Source organism: Delphinapterus leucas, chromosome 4 (assembly GCF_059928025.1).
Source record: "Delphinapterus leucas isolate spDelLeu-1000000601 "Yukka" chromosome 4, BTC_Dleu_Yukka2, whole genome shotgun sequence".
Classification (NCBI taxonomy): domain Eukaryota; kingdom Metazoa; phylum Chordata; class Mammalia; order Artiodactyla; family Monodontidae; genus Delphinapterus; species Delphinapterus leucas.
This window is the reverse complement of record NC_143132.1, coordinates 151297073-151313310: the sequence shown is the minus strand read 5'-3', so window position 1 is coordinate 151313310 and position 16238 is coordinate 151297073.

Sequence of the window (16238 nt, the reverse complement as noted above, 5' to 3'; positions counted from 1 at the left end):
AGTTTGCAATTTCTGCGCAAGATGAACAGGAATAGGGAGAACCAATGAGAGACTAGCTGTAGGTGCCTGCACGGGCAAAGTTAACGCTCATTTCCCACCAGGAAGAGGAATTAACCAAAGGCTCAGCATGCCGTGCCGCAACAAGATTCGGGCCTGAAGCAATCCTGCGGGTTTGCGGCCAGCTCAAAACAAAGCGATTTGAAGAAAGGAGCTCAGGGGCACTGTAATTCACAAACCTGCAGAGTTATAAATGACAGCTATCGTCCAAAAATATATTGAAGGAAGGCTGCGAAGAGGACTTGAAAGCGGGGCAGAATTGCAGGAAAACGATTTCAGGGGGTAGACTGGAATTGCATTTAAAGCATAGGAAAAGAGGCAGAACGTCGACAATGATGCTCTTGGCCAAAAAGGGCGTATGCGTTTTTTCCTGAATATATTCAGGAAAAAACGCATACGCCCTTTTTGGCCAACCAAGCAAGCATGTTAAAGAAATCTGCACTACAATGAAGTCTCACTGCCCCCCGGTCAAAAGGGCCATCTGAAAAAAGTGTAAAATCCAGAAAGGCAGCACAGGCCATGGAGAACAGGGAGCCTTGTTATGCTGATGGGCGGGATGTAAATTGCCAACAGCCACTCTGGAGAAGTGTATGGTGTTTCCCGGAACACCGAAAAAACAAAGCTACGGAGCCTACGCACTTCCACTTATGGTCCTATAGCTTAGGGAAATTAAAATCAAAAACACACAGCCACCCCAAAGTGTCGGACGGCTCTGTTTACAAGAACCTCGTCTACGGTACAAGTTAAATATCCCAGAATGTGAAAAATGGATAAAGAAGTTGTGGTACGTACGTACAATGGAATATCACTCAGCAATGAAATCTATGTCATCAGGCCCGTCGCGGCATAATGAGTGGATTCAGGTACGATGATTCTAAGTGAAATAAGTCACACAGAAAATGAAACATCATAAGATATCACTAATACACGGAATGTAAACTTGGCTACACATGAACTGAATTACAAAACAGAACAGGGTCTCAAATTTAGAAAACCAACTTATGCTTGCTTAAGGGGAAAGGTGAGTTGGGGTGCTGCATAAAACCAGAGATAGAAATTAGCACAGATACCTTTCCATAAGCCAAATATTTAATAGTCAAGACCTACCCCTTGCTCAACGAAATGGACTAAACACCCCATATTCAACGCCTAGGAATACACCTGACTAGTAAGAATCTTCAAACCCATGGATTTATATGTCTCCGTAAGAGAATGAAGCGTGTGTACAGCGGCATGAATGCAGCAGAGAAAATCCGATAAATCCCATTATCAAAATGAATTACACAAACAAAACCCAAGGACAGTCAAATAGAGAGCAATTCTTAAATAATTCATTCAGGGCTTGTGATGCAACCTGGATTTACCACATCTACACCCAGAGCTGAGTGAGACATAAGGTTGGGCACTTCGGGCTGATAGCATTGGTGAGGTTCGATGAGCAAATGCAGACCCTTTGAAGTCATACAGCATGGTACCCATTCCATGGGTCCCAACTCTCCAAGTTTAAGGGATTCTTCCTTCAGGTAAAACATGCATGGGAAACCCACAGTATGGTGCACCGTGTGACTGGCAAACGTTTTCAAATGCATCTCAGTTTTCGTCCCCTTTTACTCGGGTTCACCATTCCAGCCCCTTTATGAACACTCTCCCCACTTGGAGAGTCAGTGCCTTTAACCTCCTGTTGGGCACAGTTTGCAATTTCTGCGCAAGATGAAAAGGAATAGGGAGAACCAATGAGAGACTAGCTCCAGGTGTCTGCACGGGCAAATTTAATGCTCATTTCCCACCAGGAAGAGGAATTAACCAAAGGCTCAGCATGCCGTGCCGGAACCAGATTAGGGCCTGAGGCAATCCTGTGGGTTTGCCGCCAGCTCACAAGATAGCGAGTTGAAGAAAGGAGCTCAGGGGCACTGTAACTCACAAACCTGCAGAGTTATAAATGACAGCTATCATCCAAAAATATATTGAAGGAAGGCTGCGAAGACGACTTGCAAGCGGGACAGATTTGCAGGAAAACGATTTCAGGGGGTAGACGGGAATTGCATTTAAAGCATAGGAAAAGAGGCAGAACGTCGACAATGATGCTCTTGGCCAAAAAGGGCGAATGCGTTTTTTCCTGAATATATTCAGGAAAAAACGAATACTCGCTTTTTGGCCAACCAAGCAAGCATGTTAAAGAAATCTTCACTACAATGAAGTCTCACTGCCCCCCGGTCAAAAGGGCCATCTGAAAAAAGTGTAAAATCCAGAAAGGCAGCACAGGCCATGGAGAACAGGGAGCCTTGTTATGCTGATGGGCGGGATGTAAATTGCCAACAGCCACTCTGGAGAAGTGTATGGTGTTTCCCGGAACACCGAAAAAACAAAGCTACGGAGCCTACGGCACTTCCACTTATGGTCCTATAGCTTAGGGAAATTAAAATCAAAAACACACAGCCACCCCAAAGTGTCGGACGGCTCTGTTTACAAGAACCTCGTCTACGGTACAAGTTAAATATCCCAGAATGTGAAAAATGGATAAAGAAGTTGTGGTACGTACGTACAATGGAATATCACACAGCAATGAAATCTATGTCATCAGGCCCGTCGCGGCATAATGAGTGGATTCAGGTACGATGATTCTAAGTGAAATAAGTCACACAGAAAATGAAACATCATAAGATATCACTACTACACGGAATGTAAACTTGGCTACACATGAACTGAATTACAAAACAGAACAGGGTCTCAAATTTAGAAAACCAACTTATGCTTGCTTAAGGGGAAAGGTGAGTTGGGGTGCTGCATAAAACCAGAGATAGAAATTAGCACAGATACCTTTCCATAAGCCAAATATGTAAGAGTCAAGACCTACCCCTTGCTCAACGAAATGGACTAAACACCCCATATTCAACGCCTAGGAATACACCTGACTAGTAAGAATCTTCAAACACATGGATTTATATGTCTCCGTAAGAGAATGAAGCGTGTGCACAGCGTCATGAATGCAGCAGAGAAAATCCGATAAATCCCATTATCAAAATGAATTACACAAACAAAACCCAAGGACAGTCAAATAGAGAGCAATTCTTAAATAATTCATTCAGGGCTTGTGATGCAACCTGGATTTACCACATCTACACCCAGAGCTGAGTGAGACATAAGGTTGGGCACTTCGGGCTGATAGCAATGGTGAGGTTCGTTGAGCAAATGCAGACCCTTTGAAGTCATACAGCATGGTACCCATTCCATGGGTCCCAACTCTCCAAGTTTAAGGGATTCTTCCTTCAGCTAAAACATGCATGGGAAACCCACAGTATGGTGCACCGTGTGACTGGCAAACGTTTTCAAATGCATCTCAGTTTTCGTCCCCTTTTACTCGGGTTCACCATTCCAGACCCTTTACGAACACTCTCCCCACTTGGAGAGTCAGTGCCTTTAACCTCCTGTTGGGCACAGTTTGCAATTTCTGCGCAAGATGAAAAGGAATAGGGAGAACGAATGACAGACTAGCTCTAGGTGTCTGCACGGGCAAATTTAACGCTCATTTCCCACCAGGAAGAGGAATTAACCAAAGGCTCAGCATGCCGTGCCGGAACCAGATTAGGGCCTGAAGCAATCCTGTGGGTTTGCGGCCAGCTCACAAGATAGCGAGTTGAAGAAAGGAGCTCAGGGGCACTGTAACTCACAAACCTGCAGAGTTATAAATGACAGATATCGTCCAAAAATATATTGAAGGAAGGCTGCGTAGACGACTTGTAAGTGGTGCAGAATTGCAGGAAAACGATTTCAGGGGGTACACGGGTATTGCATTTAAAGCATAGGAAAAGAGGCAGAACGTCGACAATGATGCTCTTGGCCAAAAAGTGCGTATGCGTTTTTTCGTGAATATATTCAGGAAAAAACGCATACGCCCTTTTTGGCCAACCAAGCAAGCATGTTAAAGAAATCTGCACTACAATGAAGTCTCACTGCCCCCCGGTCAAAAGGGCCATCTGAAAAAAGTGTAAAATCCAGAAAGGCAGCACAGGCCATGGAGAACAGGGAGCCTTGTTATGCTGATGGGCGGGATGTAAATTGCCAACAGCCACTCTGGAGAAGTGTATGGTGTTTCCCGGAACACCGAAGAAACAAAGCTACGGAGCCTACGGCACTTCCACTTATGGTCCTATAGCTTAGGGAAATTAAAATCAAAAACACACAGCCACCCCAAAGTGTCGGACGGCTCTGTTTACAAGAACCTCGTCTACGGTACAAGTTAAATATCCCAGAATGTGAAAAATGGATAAAGAAGTTGTGGTACGTACGTACAATGGAATATCACTCAGCAATGAAATCTATGTCATCAGGCCCGTCGCGGCATAATGAGTGGATTCAGGTACGATGATTCTAAGTGAAATAAGTCACACAGAAAATGAAACATCATAAGATATCACTACTACACGGAATGTAAACTTGGCTACACATGAACTGAATTACAAAACAGAACAGGGTCTCAAATTTAGAAAACCAACTTATGCTTGCTTAAGGGGAAAGGTGAGTTGGGGTGCTGCATAAAACCAGAGATAGAAATTAGCACAGATACCTTTCCATAAGCCAAATATGTAATAGTCAAGACCTACCCCTTGCTCAACGAAATGGACTAAACACCCCATATTCAACGCCTAGGAATACACCTGACTAGTAAGAATCTTCAAACCCATGGATTTATATGTCTCCGTAAGAGAATGAAGCGTGTGTACAGCGGCATGAATGCAGCAGAGAAAATCCGATAAATCCCATTATCAAAATGAATTACACAAACAAAACCCAAGGACAGTGAAATAGAGAGCAATTCTTAAATAATTCATTCAGGGCTTGTGATGCAACCTGGATTTATCACATCTACACCCAGAGCTGAGTGAGACATAAGGTTGGGCACTTCGGGCTGATAGCATTGGTGAGGTTCGATGAGCAAATGCAGACCCTTTGAAGTCATACAGCATGGTACACATTCCATGGGTCCCAACTCTCCAAGTTTAAGGGATTCTTCCTTCAGCTAAAACATGCATGGGAAACCCACAGTATGGTGCACCGTGTGACTGGCAAACGTTTTCAAATGCATCTCAGTTTTCGTCCCCTTTTACTCGGGTTCACCATTCCAGACCCTTTACGAACACTCTCCCCACTTGGAGAGTCAGTGCCTTTAACCTCCTGTTGGGCACAGTTTGCAATTTCTGCGCAAGATGAAAAGGAATAGGGAGAACGAATGAGACACTAGCTCTAGGTGTCTGCACGGGCAAATTTAACGCTCATTTCCCACAAGGAAGAGGAATTAACCAAAGGCTCAGCATGCCGTGCCGGAACCAGATTAGGGCCTGAGGCAATCCTGTGGGTTTGCGGCCAGCTCACAAGATAGCGAGTTGAAGAAATGAGTTCAGGGGCACTGTAACTCACAAACCTGCAGAGTTATAAATGACAGCTATCGTCCAAAAATATATTGAAGGAAGGCTGCGAAGAGGACTTGAAAGCGGGGCAGAATTGCAGGAAAACGATTTCAGGGGGTAGACTGGAATTGCATTTAAAGCATAGGAAAAGAGGCAGAACGTCGACAATGATGCACTTGGCCAAAAAGGGCGTATGCGTTTTTTCCTGAATATATTCAGGAAAAAACGCATACGCCCTTTTTGGCCAACCAAGCATGCATGTTAAAGAAATGTGCACTACAATGAAGTCTCACTGCCCCCCGGTCAAAAGGGCCATCTGAAAAAAGTGTAAAATCCAGAAAGGCAGCACAGGCCATGGAGAACACGAGCCTTGTTATGCTGATGGGCGGGATGTAAATTGACAACAGCCACTCTGGAGAAGTGTATGGTGTTTCCCGGAACACCGAAAAAACAAAGCTACGGAGCCTACGGCACTTCCACTTATGGTCCTATAGCTTAGGGAAATTAAAATCAAAAACACACAACCACCCGAAAGTGTCGGACGGCTCTGTTTACAAGAAACTCGTCTACGGTTCAAGTTAAATATCGCAGAATGTGAAAAATGGATAAAGACGTAGTGGTACCTACATGCAATGGAATATCACTCAGCATTGAAATCTATGTCATCAGGCCCGTCGCGGCATAATGAGTGGATTCATGTACGAAGATTCTAAGTGAAATAAGTCACACAGAAAATGAAACATCATAAGATATCACTAATACACGGAATGTAAACTTGGCTACAAATGAACTGAATTACAAAACAGAACAGCGTCTCAAATTTAGAAAACCAACTTATGCTTGCTTAAGGGGAAAGGTGAGTTGGGGTGCTGCATAAAACCAGAGATAGAAATTAGCACAGATACCTTTCCATAAGCCAAATATATAATAGTCAAGACCTACACCTTGCTCAACGAAATGGACTAAACACCACATATTCAACGCCTAGGAATACACCTGACTAGTAAGAATCTTCAAACCCATGGATTTATATGTCTCGGTAAGAGAAAGAAGCCTTTGTACAGTAGCATGAATGCAGCAGAGAAAATCCGATAAATCCCATTATCAAAATGAATTACACAAACAAAACCCAAGGACAGTGAAATAGAGAGCAATTCTTAAATAATTCATTCAGGGCTTGTGATGCAACCTGGATTTACCACATCTACACCCAGAGCTGAGTGAGACATAAGGTTGGGCACTTCGGGCTGATAGCATTGGTGAGGTTCGATGAGCAAATGCAGACCGTTTGAAGTCATACAGCATGGTACCCATTCCATGGGTCCCAACTCTCCAAGTTTAAGGGATTCTTCCTTCAGCTAAATCATGCATGGGAAACCCACAGTATGGTGCACCGTGTGACTGGCAAACGTTTTCAAATGCATCTCAGTTTTCGTCCCCTTTTACTCGGGTTCACCATTCCAGACACTTTACTAACACTCTCCCCACTTGGAGAGTCAGTGCCTTTAAACTCCTGTTGGGCACTGTTTGCAATTTCTAAGCAAGATGAACAGGAAGAGGGAGAACCAGTGAGAGACTAGCTGTAGGTGTCTGCACGGGAAAATTTAACGCTCATTTCACACCAGGAAAAGGAATTAACCAAAGGCTCAGCATGCCGTGCCGGAACCAAATTAGGGCCTGAAGCTATCCTGCGGGTTTGCGGCCAGCTCACAAGATAGCGAGTTGAAGAAAGGAGCTCAGGGGCACTGTAACTCACAAACCTGCAGAGTTATAAATGACAGCTATCGTCCAAAAATATATTGAAGGAAGTCTGCAAAGACGACTTGTAAGCAGGACAGATTTGCAGGAAAACGATTTCTAGGGGTAGACGGGAATTGCATTTAAAGCATAGGAAAAGAGGCAGAACGTCGACAATGATGCTCTTGGCCCAAAAGGGCGTATGCGTTTTTTCTTGAATATATTCAGGAAAAAACGCATACGCACTTTTTGGCCAACCAAGCAAGCATGTTCAAGAAATCTGCACTACAATGAAGTCTCACTGCTCCCCGGTGTAACGGCCATCTGAAAATAGTGTAAAATCCAGAAAGGCAGCACAGGCCATGGAGATCAGGGAGCCTTGTTATGCTGATGGGCGGGATGTAAATTGCCAACTCTCACTCTGGAGAAGTGTATGGTTTTTCCCGGAACACCGAAAAAACAAAGGTATGGAGACTACGGCACTTCCACTTTTGGTCCTATAGCTTAGGGAAATTAAAATCAAAAACACACAGCCAACCCAAAGTGTCGGACGGCTCTGTTTATAAGAATCTCGTCTACGGTACAAGTTAAATATCGCAGAATGTGAAAAATGGATAAAGAAGTTCTGGTACGTACGTACAATGGAATATCACTCAGCAATGAAATCTATGTCATCAGGCCCGTCGCGGCATAATGAGTGGATTCAGGTACGATGATTCTAAGTGAAATAAGTCACACAGAAAATGAAACATCATAAGATATCACTAATACACGGAACGTAAACTTGGCTACACATGAACTGAATTACAAAACAGAACAGGGTCTCAAATTTAGAAAACCAACTTATGCTTGCTTAAGGGGAAAGGTGAGTTGGGGTGCTGCATAAAACCAGAGATAGAAATTATCACAGATACCTTTCCATAAGCCAAATATGTAATAGTCAAGACCTACCCCTTGCTCAACGAAATGGACTAAACACCCAATATTCAACGCCTAGGAATACACCTGACTAGTAAGAATCTTCAAACCCATGGATTTATATGTCTCCGTAAGAGAATGAAGCGTGTGTACAGCGGCATGAATGCAGCAGAGAAAATCCGAGAAATCCCATTACCAAAATGAATTACACAAACAAAACCCAAGGACAGTGAAATAGAGAGCAATTCTTAAATAATTCATTCAGGGCTTGTGATGCAACCTGGATTTACCACATCTACACCCAGAGCTGAGTGAGACATAAGGTTGGGCACTTCGGGCTGATAGCATTGGTGAGGTTCGATGAGCAAATGCAGAACGTTTGAAGTCATACAGCATGGTACCCATTCCATGGGTCCCAACTCTCCAAGTTTAAGGGATTCTTCCTTCAGCTAAATCATGCATGGGAAACCCACAGTATGGTGCACCGTGTGACTGGCAAACGTTTTCAAATGCATCTCAGTTTTCGTCCCCTTTTACTCGGGTTCACCATTCCAGACACTTTACTAACACTCTCCCCACTTGGAGAGTCAGTGCCTTTAAACTCCTGTTGGGCACTGTTTGCAATTTCTAAGCAAGATGAACAGGAAGAGGGAGAACCAGTGAGAGACTAGCTGTAGGTGTCTGCACGGGCAAATTTAACGCTCATTTCACACCAGGAAAAGGAATTAACCAAAGGCTCAGCATGCCGTGCCGGAACCAAATTAGGGCCTGAAGCTATCCTGCGGGTTTGCGGCCAGCTCACAAGATAGCGAGTTGAAGAAAGGAGCTCAGGGGCACTGTAACTCACAAACCTGCAGAGTTATAAATGACAGCTATTGTCCAAAAATATACTGAAGGAAGTCTGCAAAGACGACTTGTAAGCAGGACAGATTTGCAGGAAAACGATTTCTGGGGGTAGACGGGAATTGCATTTAAAGCATAGGAAAAGAGGCAGAACGTCGACAATGATGCTCTTGGCCAAAAAGGGCGTATGCGTTTTTTCTTGAATATATTCAGGAAAAAACGCATACGCACTTTTTGGCCAACCAAGCAAGCATGTTCAAGAAATCTGCACTACAATGAAGTCTCACTGCTCCCCGGTCATAACGGCCATCTGAAAATAGTGTAAAATCCAGAAAGGCAGCACAGGCCATGGAGATCAGGGAGCCTTGTTATGCTGATGGGCGGAATGTAAATTGCCAACTGTCACTCTGGAGAAGTGTATGGTGTTTCCCGGAACACCGAAAAAACAAATGTATGGAGACTACGGCACTTCCACTTTTGGTCCTATAGCTTAGGGAAATTAAAATCAAAAACACACAGCCAACCCAAAGTGTCGGACGGCTCTGTTTATAAGAATCTCGTCTACGGTACAAGTTAAATATCGCAGAATGTGAAAAATGGATAAAGAAGTTCTGGTACGTACGTACAATGGAATATCACTCAGCAATGAAATCTATGTCATCAGGCCCGTCGCGGCATAATGAGTGGATTCAGGTACGATGATTCTAAGTGAAATAAGTCACACAGAAAATGAAACATCATAAGATATCACTAATACACGGAACGTAAACTTGGCTACACATGAACTGAATTACAAAACAGAACAGGGTCTCAAATTTAGAAAACCAACTTATGCTTGCTTAAGGGGAAAGGTGAGTTGGGGTGCTGCATAAAACCAGAGATAGAAATTAGCACAGATACCTTTCCATAATCCAAATATGTAATAGTCAAGACCTACCCCTTGCTCAACGAAATGGACTAAACACCCAATATTCAACGCCTAGGAATACACCTGACTAGTAAGAATCTTCAAACCCATGGATTTATATGTCTCCGTAAGAGAATGAAGCGTGTGTACAGCGGCATGAATGCAGCAGAGAAAATCCGATAAATCCCATTACCAAAATGAATTACACAAACAAAACCCAAGGACAGTGAAATAGAGAGCAATTCTTAAATAATTCATTCAGGGCTTGTGATGCAACCTGGATTTACCACATCTACACCCAGAGCTGAGTGAGACATAAGGTTGGGCACTTCGGGCTGATAGCATTGGTGAGGTTCGATGAGCAAATGCAGACCCTTTGAAGTCATACAGCATGGTACCCATTCCATGGGTCCCAACTCTCCAAGTTTAAGGGATTCTTCCTTCAGGTAAAACATGCATGGGAAACCCACAGTATGGTGCACCGTGTGACTGGCAAACGTTTTCAAATGCATCTCAGTTTTCGTCCCCTTTTACTCGGGTTCACCATTCCAGACCCTTTACGAACACTCTCCCCACTTGGAGAGTCAGTGCCTTTAACCTCCTGTTGGGCACAGTTTGCAATTTCTGCGCAAGATGAAAAGGAATAGGGAGAACCAATGAGAGACTAGCTCTAGGTGTCTGCACGGGCAAATTTAACGCTCATTTCCCACCAGGAAGAGGAATTAACCAAAGGCTCAGCATGCCGTGCCGGAACCAGATTAGGGCCTGAGGCAATCCTGTGGGTTTGCGGCCAGCTCACAAGATAGCGAGTTGAAGAAAGGAGCTCAGGGGCACTGTAACTCACAAACCTGCAGAGTAATAAATAACAGCTCTCGTCCAAATATATATTGAAGGAAGGCTGCGAAGACGACTTGTAAGCGGGGCAGAATTGCAAGAAAACGATTTTGGGGGTAGACGGGAATTGCATTTAAAGCATAGGAAATTAGGCAGAACATCGACAATGATGCTCTTGGCCAAAAAGGGCGTATGCGTTTTTCCCTGAATATATTCAGGAAAAAACGCATACGCCCTTTTTGGCCAACCAAGCAAGCATGTTAAAGAAATCTGCACTACAATGAAGTCTCATTGCTCCCCAGTTAAACGTCCATCTGAATAAAGTGTAAAATCCAGAAAGGCAGCACAGGCCATGGAGAACAGGGAGCCTTGTTATGCTGATGGGCGGGATGTAAATTGCCAACAGCCACTCTGGAGAAGTGTATGGTGTTTCCCGGAACACCGAAAAAACAAAGCTACGGAGCCTACGGCACTTCCACTTATGGTCCTATAGCTTAGGGAAATTAAAATCAAAAACACACAGCCACCCAAAAGTGTCGGACGGCTCTGTTTACATGAACCTCGTCTACGGTACAAGTTAAATATCCCAGAATGTGAAAAATGGATAAAGAAGTTGTGGTACGTACGTACAATGGAATATCACTCAGCAATGAAATCTATGTCATCAGGCCCGTCGCGGCATAATGAGTGGATTCAGGTACGATGATTCTAAGTGAAATAAGTCACACAGAAAATGAAACATCATAAGATATCACTAATACACGGAATGTAAACTTGGCTACACATGAACTGAATTACAAAAGAGAAGAGGGTCTCAAATTTAGAAAACCAACTTATGTTTGCTTAAGGGGAAAGGTGAGTTGGGGTGCTGCATAAAACCAGAGATAGAAATTAGCACAGATACCTTTCCATAAGCCAAATATGTAAGAGTCAAGACCTACCCCTTGCTCAACGAAATGGACTAAACACCCCATATTCAACGCCTAGGAATACACCTGACTAGTAAGAATCTTCAAACCCATGGATTTATATGTCTCCGTAAGAGAATGAAGCGTGTGTACAGTGGCATGAATGCAGCAGAGAAAATCCGATAAATCCCATTATCAAAATGAATTACACAAACAAAACACAAGGACAGTGAAATAGAGAGCAATTCTTAAGTAATTCATTCAGGGCTTGTGATGCAACCTGGATTTACCACATCTACACCCAGAGCTGAGTGAGACATAAGGTTGGGCACTTCGGGCTGATAGCATTGGTGAGGTTCGATGAGCAAATGCAGACCATTTGAAGTCATACTGCATGGTACCCATTCTATGGGTCCGAAATCTCCAGCTTTAAGGGATTCTTCTTTCAGCTAAATCATGCATGGGAAACCCACAGTATGGTGCACCATGTGACCGGGAAACGTTTTCAAATGCATCTCAGTTTTTGTCCCCATTTATTCGGGTTCACTCTTCCAGACCCTTTACTAACACGCTCCCCACTTGGAGAGTCAGTGCCTTTAACCGCCTGTTTGGCACAGTTTGCAATTTCTGCGCAAGATGAACAGGAATAGGGAGAACCAATGAGAGACTAGCTGTAGGTGTCTGCACGGGCAAATTTAACGCTCATTTCCCACCAGGAAGAGGAATTAACCAAAGGCTCAGCATGCCGTGCCGCAACAAAATTAGGGCCTGAAGCAATCCTGCGTGTTTGCGGCCAGCTCAAAAGAAAGGGATTTGAAGAAAGGAGCTCAGGGGCACTGTAATTCACAAACATGCAGAGTTATAAATGACAGCTTTCGTCCAAAAATATATTGAAGGAAGGCTGCGAAGAGGACTTGAAAGCGGGGCAGAATTGCAGGAAAACGATTTCAGGGGGTAGACTGGAATTGCATTTAAAGCATTGGAAAGAGGCAGAACGAAGACAATGATGCACTTGGCAAAAAAGGGCGTATGCGTTTTTTCCTGAATATATTCAGGAAAAAACGCATACGCACTTTTTGGCCAACCAAGCAAGCATGTTAAAGAAATCTGCACTACAATGAAGTCTCACTGCCCCCCGGTCAAAAGGGCCATCTGAAAAAAGTGTAAAATCCAGAAAGGCAGCACAGGCCATGGAGAACAGGGAGCCTTGTTATGCTGATGGGCGGGATGTAAATTGCCAACAGCCACTCTGGAGAAGTGTATGGTGATTCCTGAAACACCTAAAAAACAAAGCAACGGAGCGTACGGCACTTCCCCTTATGGTCCTATAGCTTAGGAATATTAAAATCAAAAACACACAGCCACCCAAAAGTCTCGGGCGGCTCTGTTTACAAGAACCTCGTCTACAGTACAAGTTAAATATCCCAGAATGTGAAAAATGGATAAACAAGTTGTGGCATGTACGTACAATGGAATATCACACAGCAATGAAATCTATGTCATCAGGCCCGTCTAGGCATAATGAGTGGATTCAGGTACGATGATTCTAAGTGAAATAAGTCACACAGAAAATGAAACATCATAAGATATCACTAATACACGGAACGTAAACTTGGTTACACATGAACTGAATTACAAAACAGAACAGGGTCTCAAATTTAGAAAACCAACTTATGCTTGCTTAAGGGGAAAGGTGAGTTGGGGTGCTGCATAAAACCAGAGATAGAAATTAGCACAGATACCTTTCCATAATCCAAATATGTAATAGTCAAGACCTACCCCTTGCTCAACGAAATGGACTAAACACCCAATATTCAACGCCTAGGAATACACCTGACTAGTAAGAATCTTCAAACCCATGGATTTATATGTCTCCGTAAGAGAATGAAGCGTGTGTACAGCGGCATGAATGCAGCAGAGAAAATCCGATAAATCCCATTACCAAAATGAATTACACAAACAAAACCCAAGGACAGTGAAATAGAGAGCAATTCTTAAATAATTCATTCAGGGCTTGTGATGCAACCTGGATTTACCACATCTACACCCATAGCTGAGTGAGACATAAGGTTGGGCACTTCGGGCTGATAGCATTGGTGAGGTTCGATGAGCAAATGCAGAACGTTTGAAGTCATACAGCATGGTACCCATTCCATGGGTCCCAACTCTCCAAGTTTAAGGGATTCTTCCTTCAGCTAAATCATGCATGGGAAACCCACAGTATGGTGCACCGTGTGACTGGCAAACGTTTTCAAATGCATCTCAGTTTTCGTCCCCTTTTACTCGGGTTCACCATTCCAGACACTTTACTAACACTCTCCCCACTTGGAGAGTCAGTGCCTTTAAACTCCTGTTGGGCACTGTTTGCAATTTCTAAGCAAGATGAACAGGAAGAGGGAGAACCAGTGAGAGACTAGCTGTAGGTGTCTGCACGGGCAAATTTAACGCTCATTTCACACCAGGAAAAGGAATTAACCAAAGGCTCAGCATGCCGTGCCGGAACCAAATTAGGGCCTGAAGCTATCCTGCGGGTTTGCGGCCAGCTCACAAGATAGCGAGTTGAAGAAAGGAGCTCAGGGGCACTGTAACTCACAAACCTGCAGAGTTATAAATGACAGCTATCGTCCAAAAATATATTGAAGGAAGTCTGCAAAGACGACTTGTAAGCAGGACAGATTTGCAGGAAAACGATTTCTGGGGGTAGACGGGAATTGCATTTAAAGCATAGGAAAAGAGGCAGAACGTCGACAATGATGCTCTTGGCCAAAAAGGGCGTATGCGTTTTTTCTTGAATATATTCAGGAAAAAACGCATACGCACTTTTTGGCCAACCAAGCAAGCATGTTCAAGAAATCTGCACTACAATGAAGTCTCACTGCTCCCTGGTCATAACGGCCATCTGAAAATAGTGTAAAATCCAGAAATGCAGCACAGGCCATGGAGATCAGGGAGCCTTGTTATGCTGATGGGCGGGATGTAAATTGCCAACTGTCACTCTGGAGAAGTGTATGGTGTTTCCCGGAACACCGAAAAAACAAAGGTATGGAGACTACGGCACTTCCACTTTTGGTCCTATAGCTTAGGGAAATTAAAATCAAAAACACACAGCCAACCCAAAGTGTCGGACGGCTCTGTTTATAAGAATCTCGTCTACGGTACAAGTTAAATATCGCAGAATGTGAAAAATGGATAAAGAAGTTCTGGTACGTACGTACAATGGAATATCACTCAGCAATGAAATCTATGTCATCAGGCCCGTCGCGGCATAATGAGTGGATTCAGGTACGATGATTCTAAGTGAAATAAGTCACACAGAAAATGAAACATCATAAGATATCACTAATACACGGAACGTAAACTTGGCTACACATGAACTGAATTACAAAACAGAACAGGGTCTCAAATATAGAAAACCAACTTATGCTTGCTTAAGGGGAAAGGTGAGTTGGGGTGCTGCATAAAACCAGAGATAGAAATTAGCACAGATACCTTTCCATAATCCAAATATGTAATAGTCAAGACCTACCCCTTGCTCAACGAAATGGACTAAACACCCAATATTCAACGCCTAGGAATACACCTGACTAGTAAGAATCTTCAAACCCATGGATTTATATGTCTCCGTAAGAGAATGAAGCGTGTGTACAGCGGCATGAATGCAGCAGAGAAAATCCGATAAATCCCATTACCAAAATGAATTACACAAACAAAACCCAAGGACAGTGAAATAGAGAGCAATTCTTAAATAATTCATTCAGGGCTTGTGATGCAACCTGGATTTACCACATCTACACCCATAGCTGAGTGAGACATAAGGTTGGGCACTTCGGGCTGATAGCATTGGTGAGGTTCGATGAGCAAATGCAGAACGTTTGAAGTCATACAGCATGGTACCCATTCCATGGGTCCCAACTCTCCAAGTTTAAGGGATTCTTCCTTCAGCTAAATCATGCATGGGAAACCCACAGTATGGTGCACCGTGTGACTGGCAAACGTTTTCAAATGCATCTCAGTTTTCGTCCCCTTTTACTCGGGTTCACCATTCCAGACACTTTACTAACACTCTCCCCACTTGGAGAGTCAGTGCCTTTAAACTCCTGTTGGGCACTGTTTGCAATTTCTAAGCAAGATGAACAGGAAGAGGGAGAACCAGTGAGAGACTAGCTGTAGGTGTCTGCACGGGCAAATTTAACGCTCATTTCACACCAGGAAAAGGAATTAACCAAAGGCTCAGCATGCCGTGCCGGAACCAAATTAGGGCCTGAAGCTATCCTGCGGGTTTGCGGCCAGCTCACAAGATAGCGAGTTGAAGAAAGGAGCTCAGGGGCACTGTAACTCACAAACCTGCAGAGTTATAAATGACAGCTATCGTCCAAAAATATATTGAAGGAAGTCTGCAAAGACGACTTGTAAGCAGGACAGATTTGCAGGAAAACGATTTCTGGGGGTAGACGGGAATTGCATTTAAAGCATAGGAAAAGAGGCAGAACGTCGACAATGATGCTCTTGGCCAAAAAGGGCGTATGCGTTTTTTCTTGAATATATTCAGGAAAAAACGCATACGCACTTTTTGGCCAACCAAGCAAGCATGTTCAAGAAATCTGCACTACAATGAAGTCTCACTGCTCC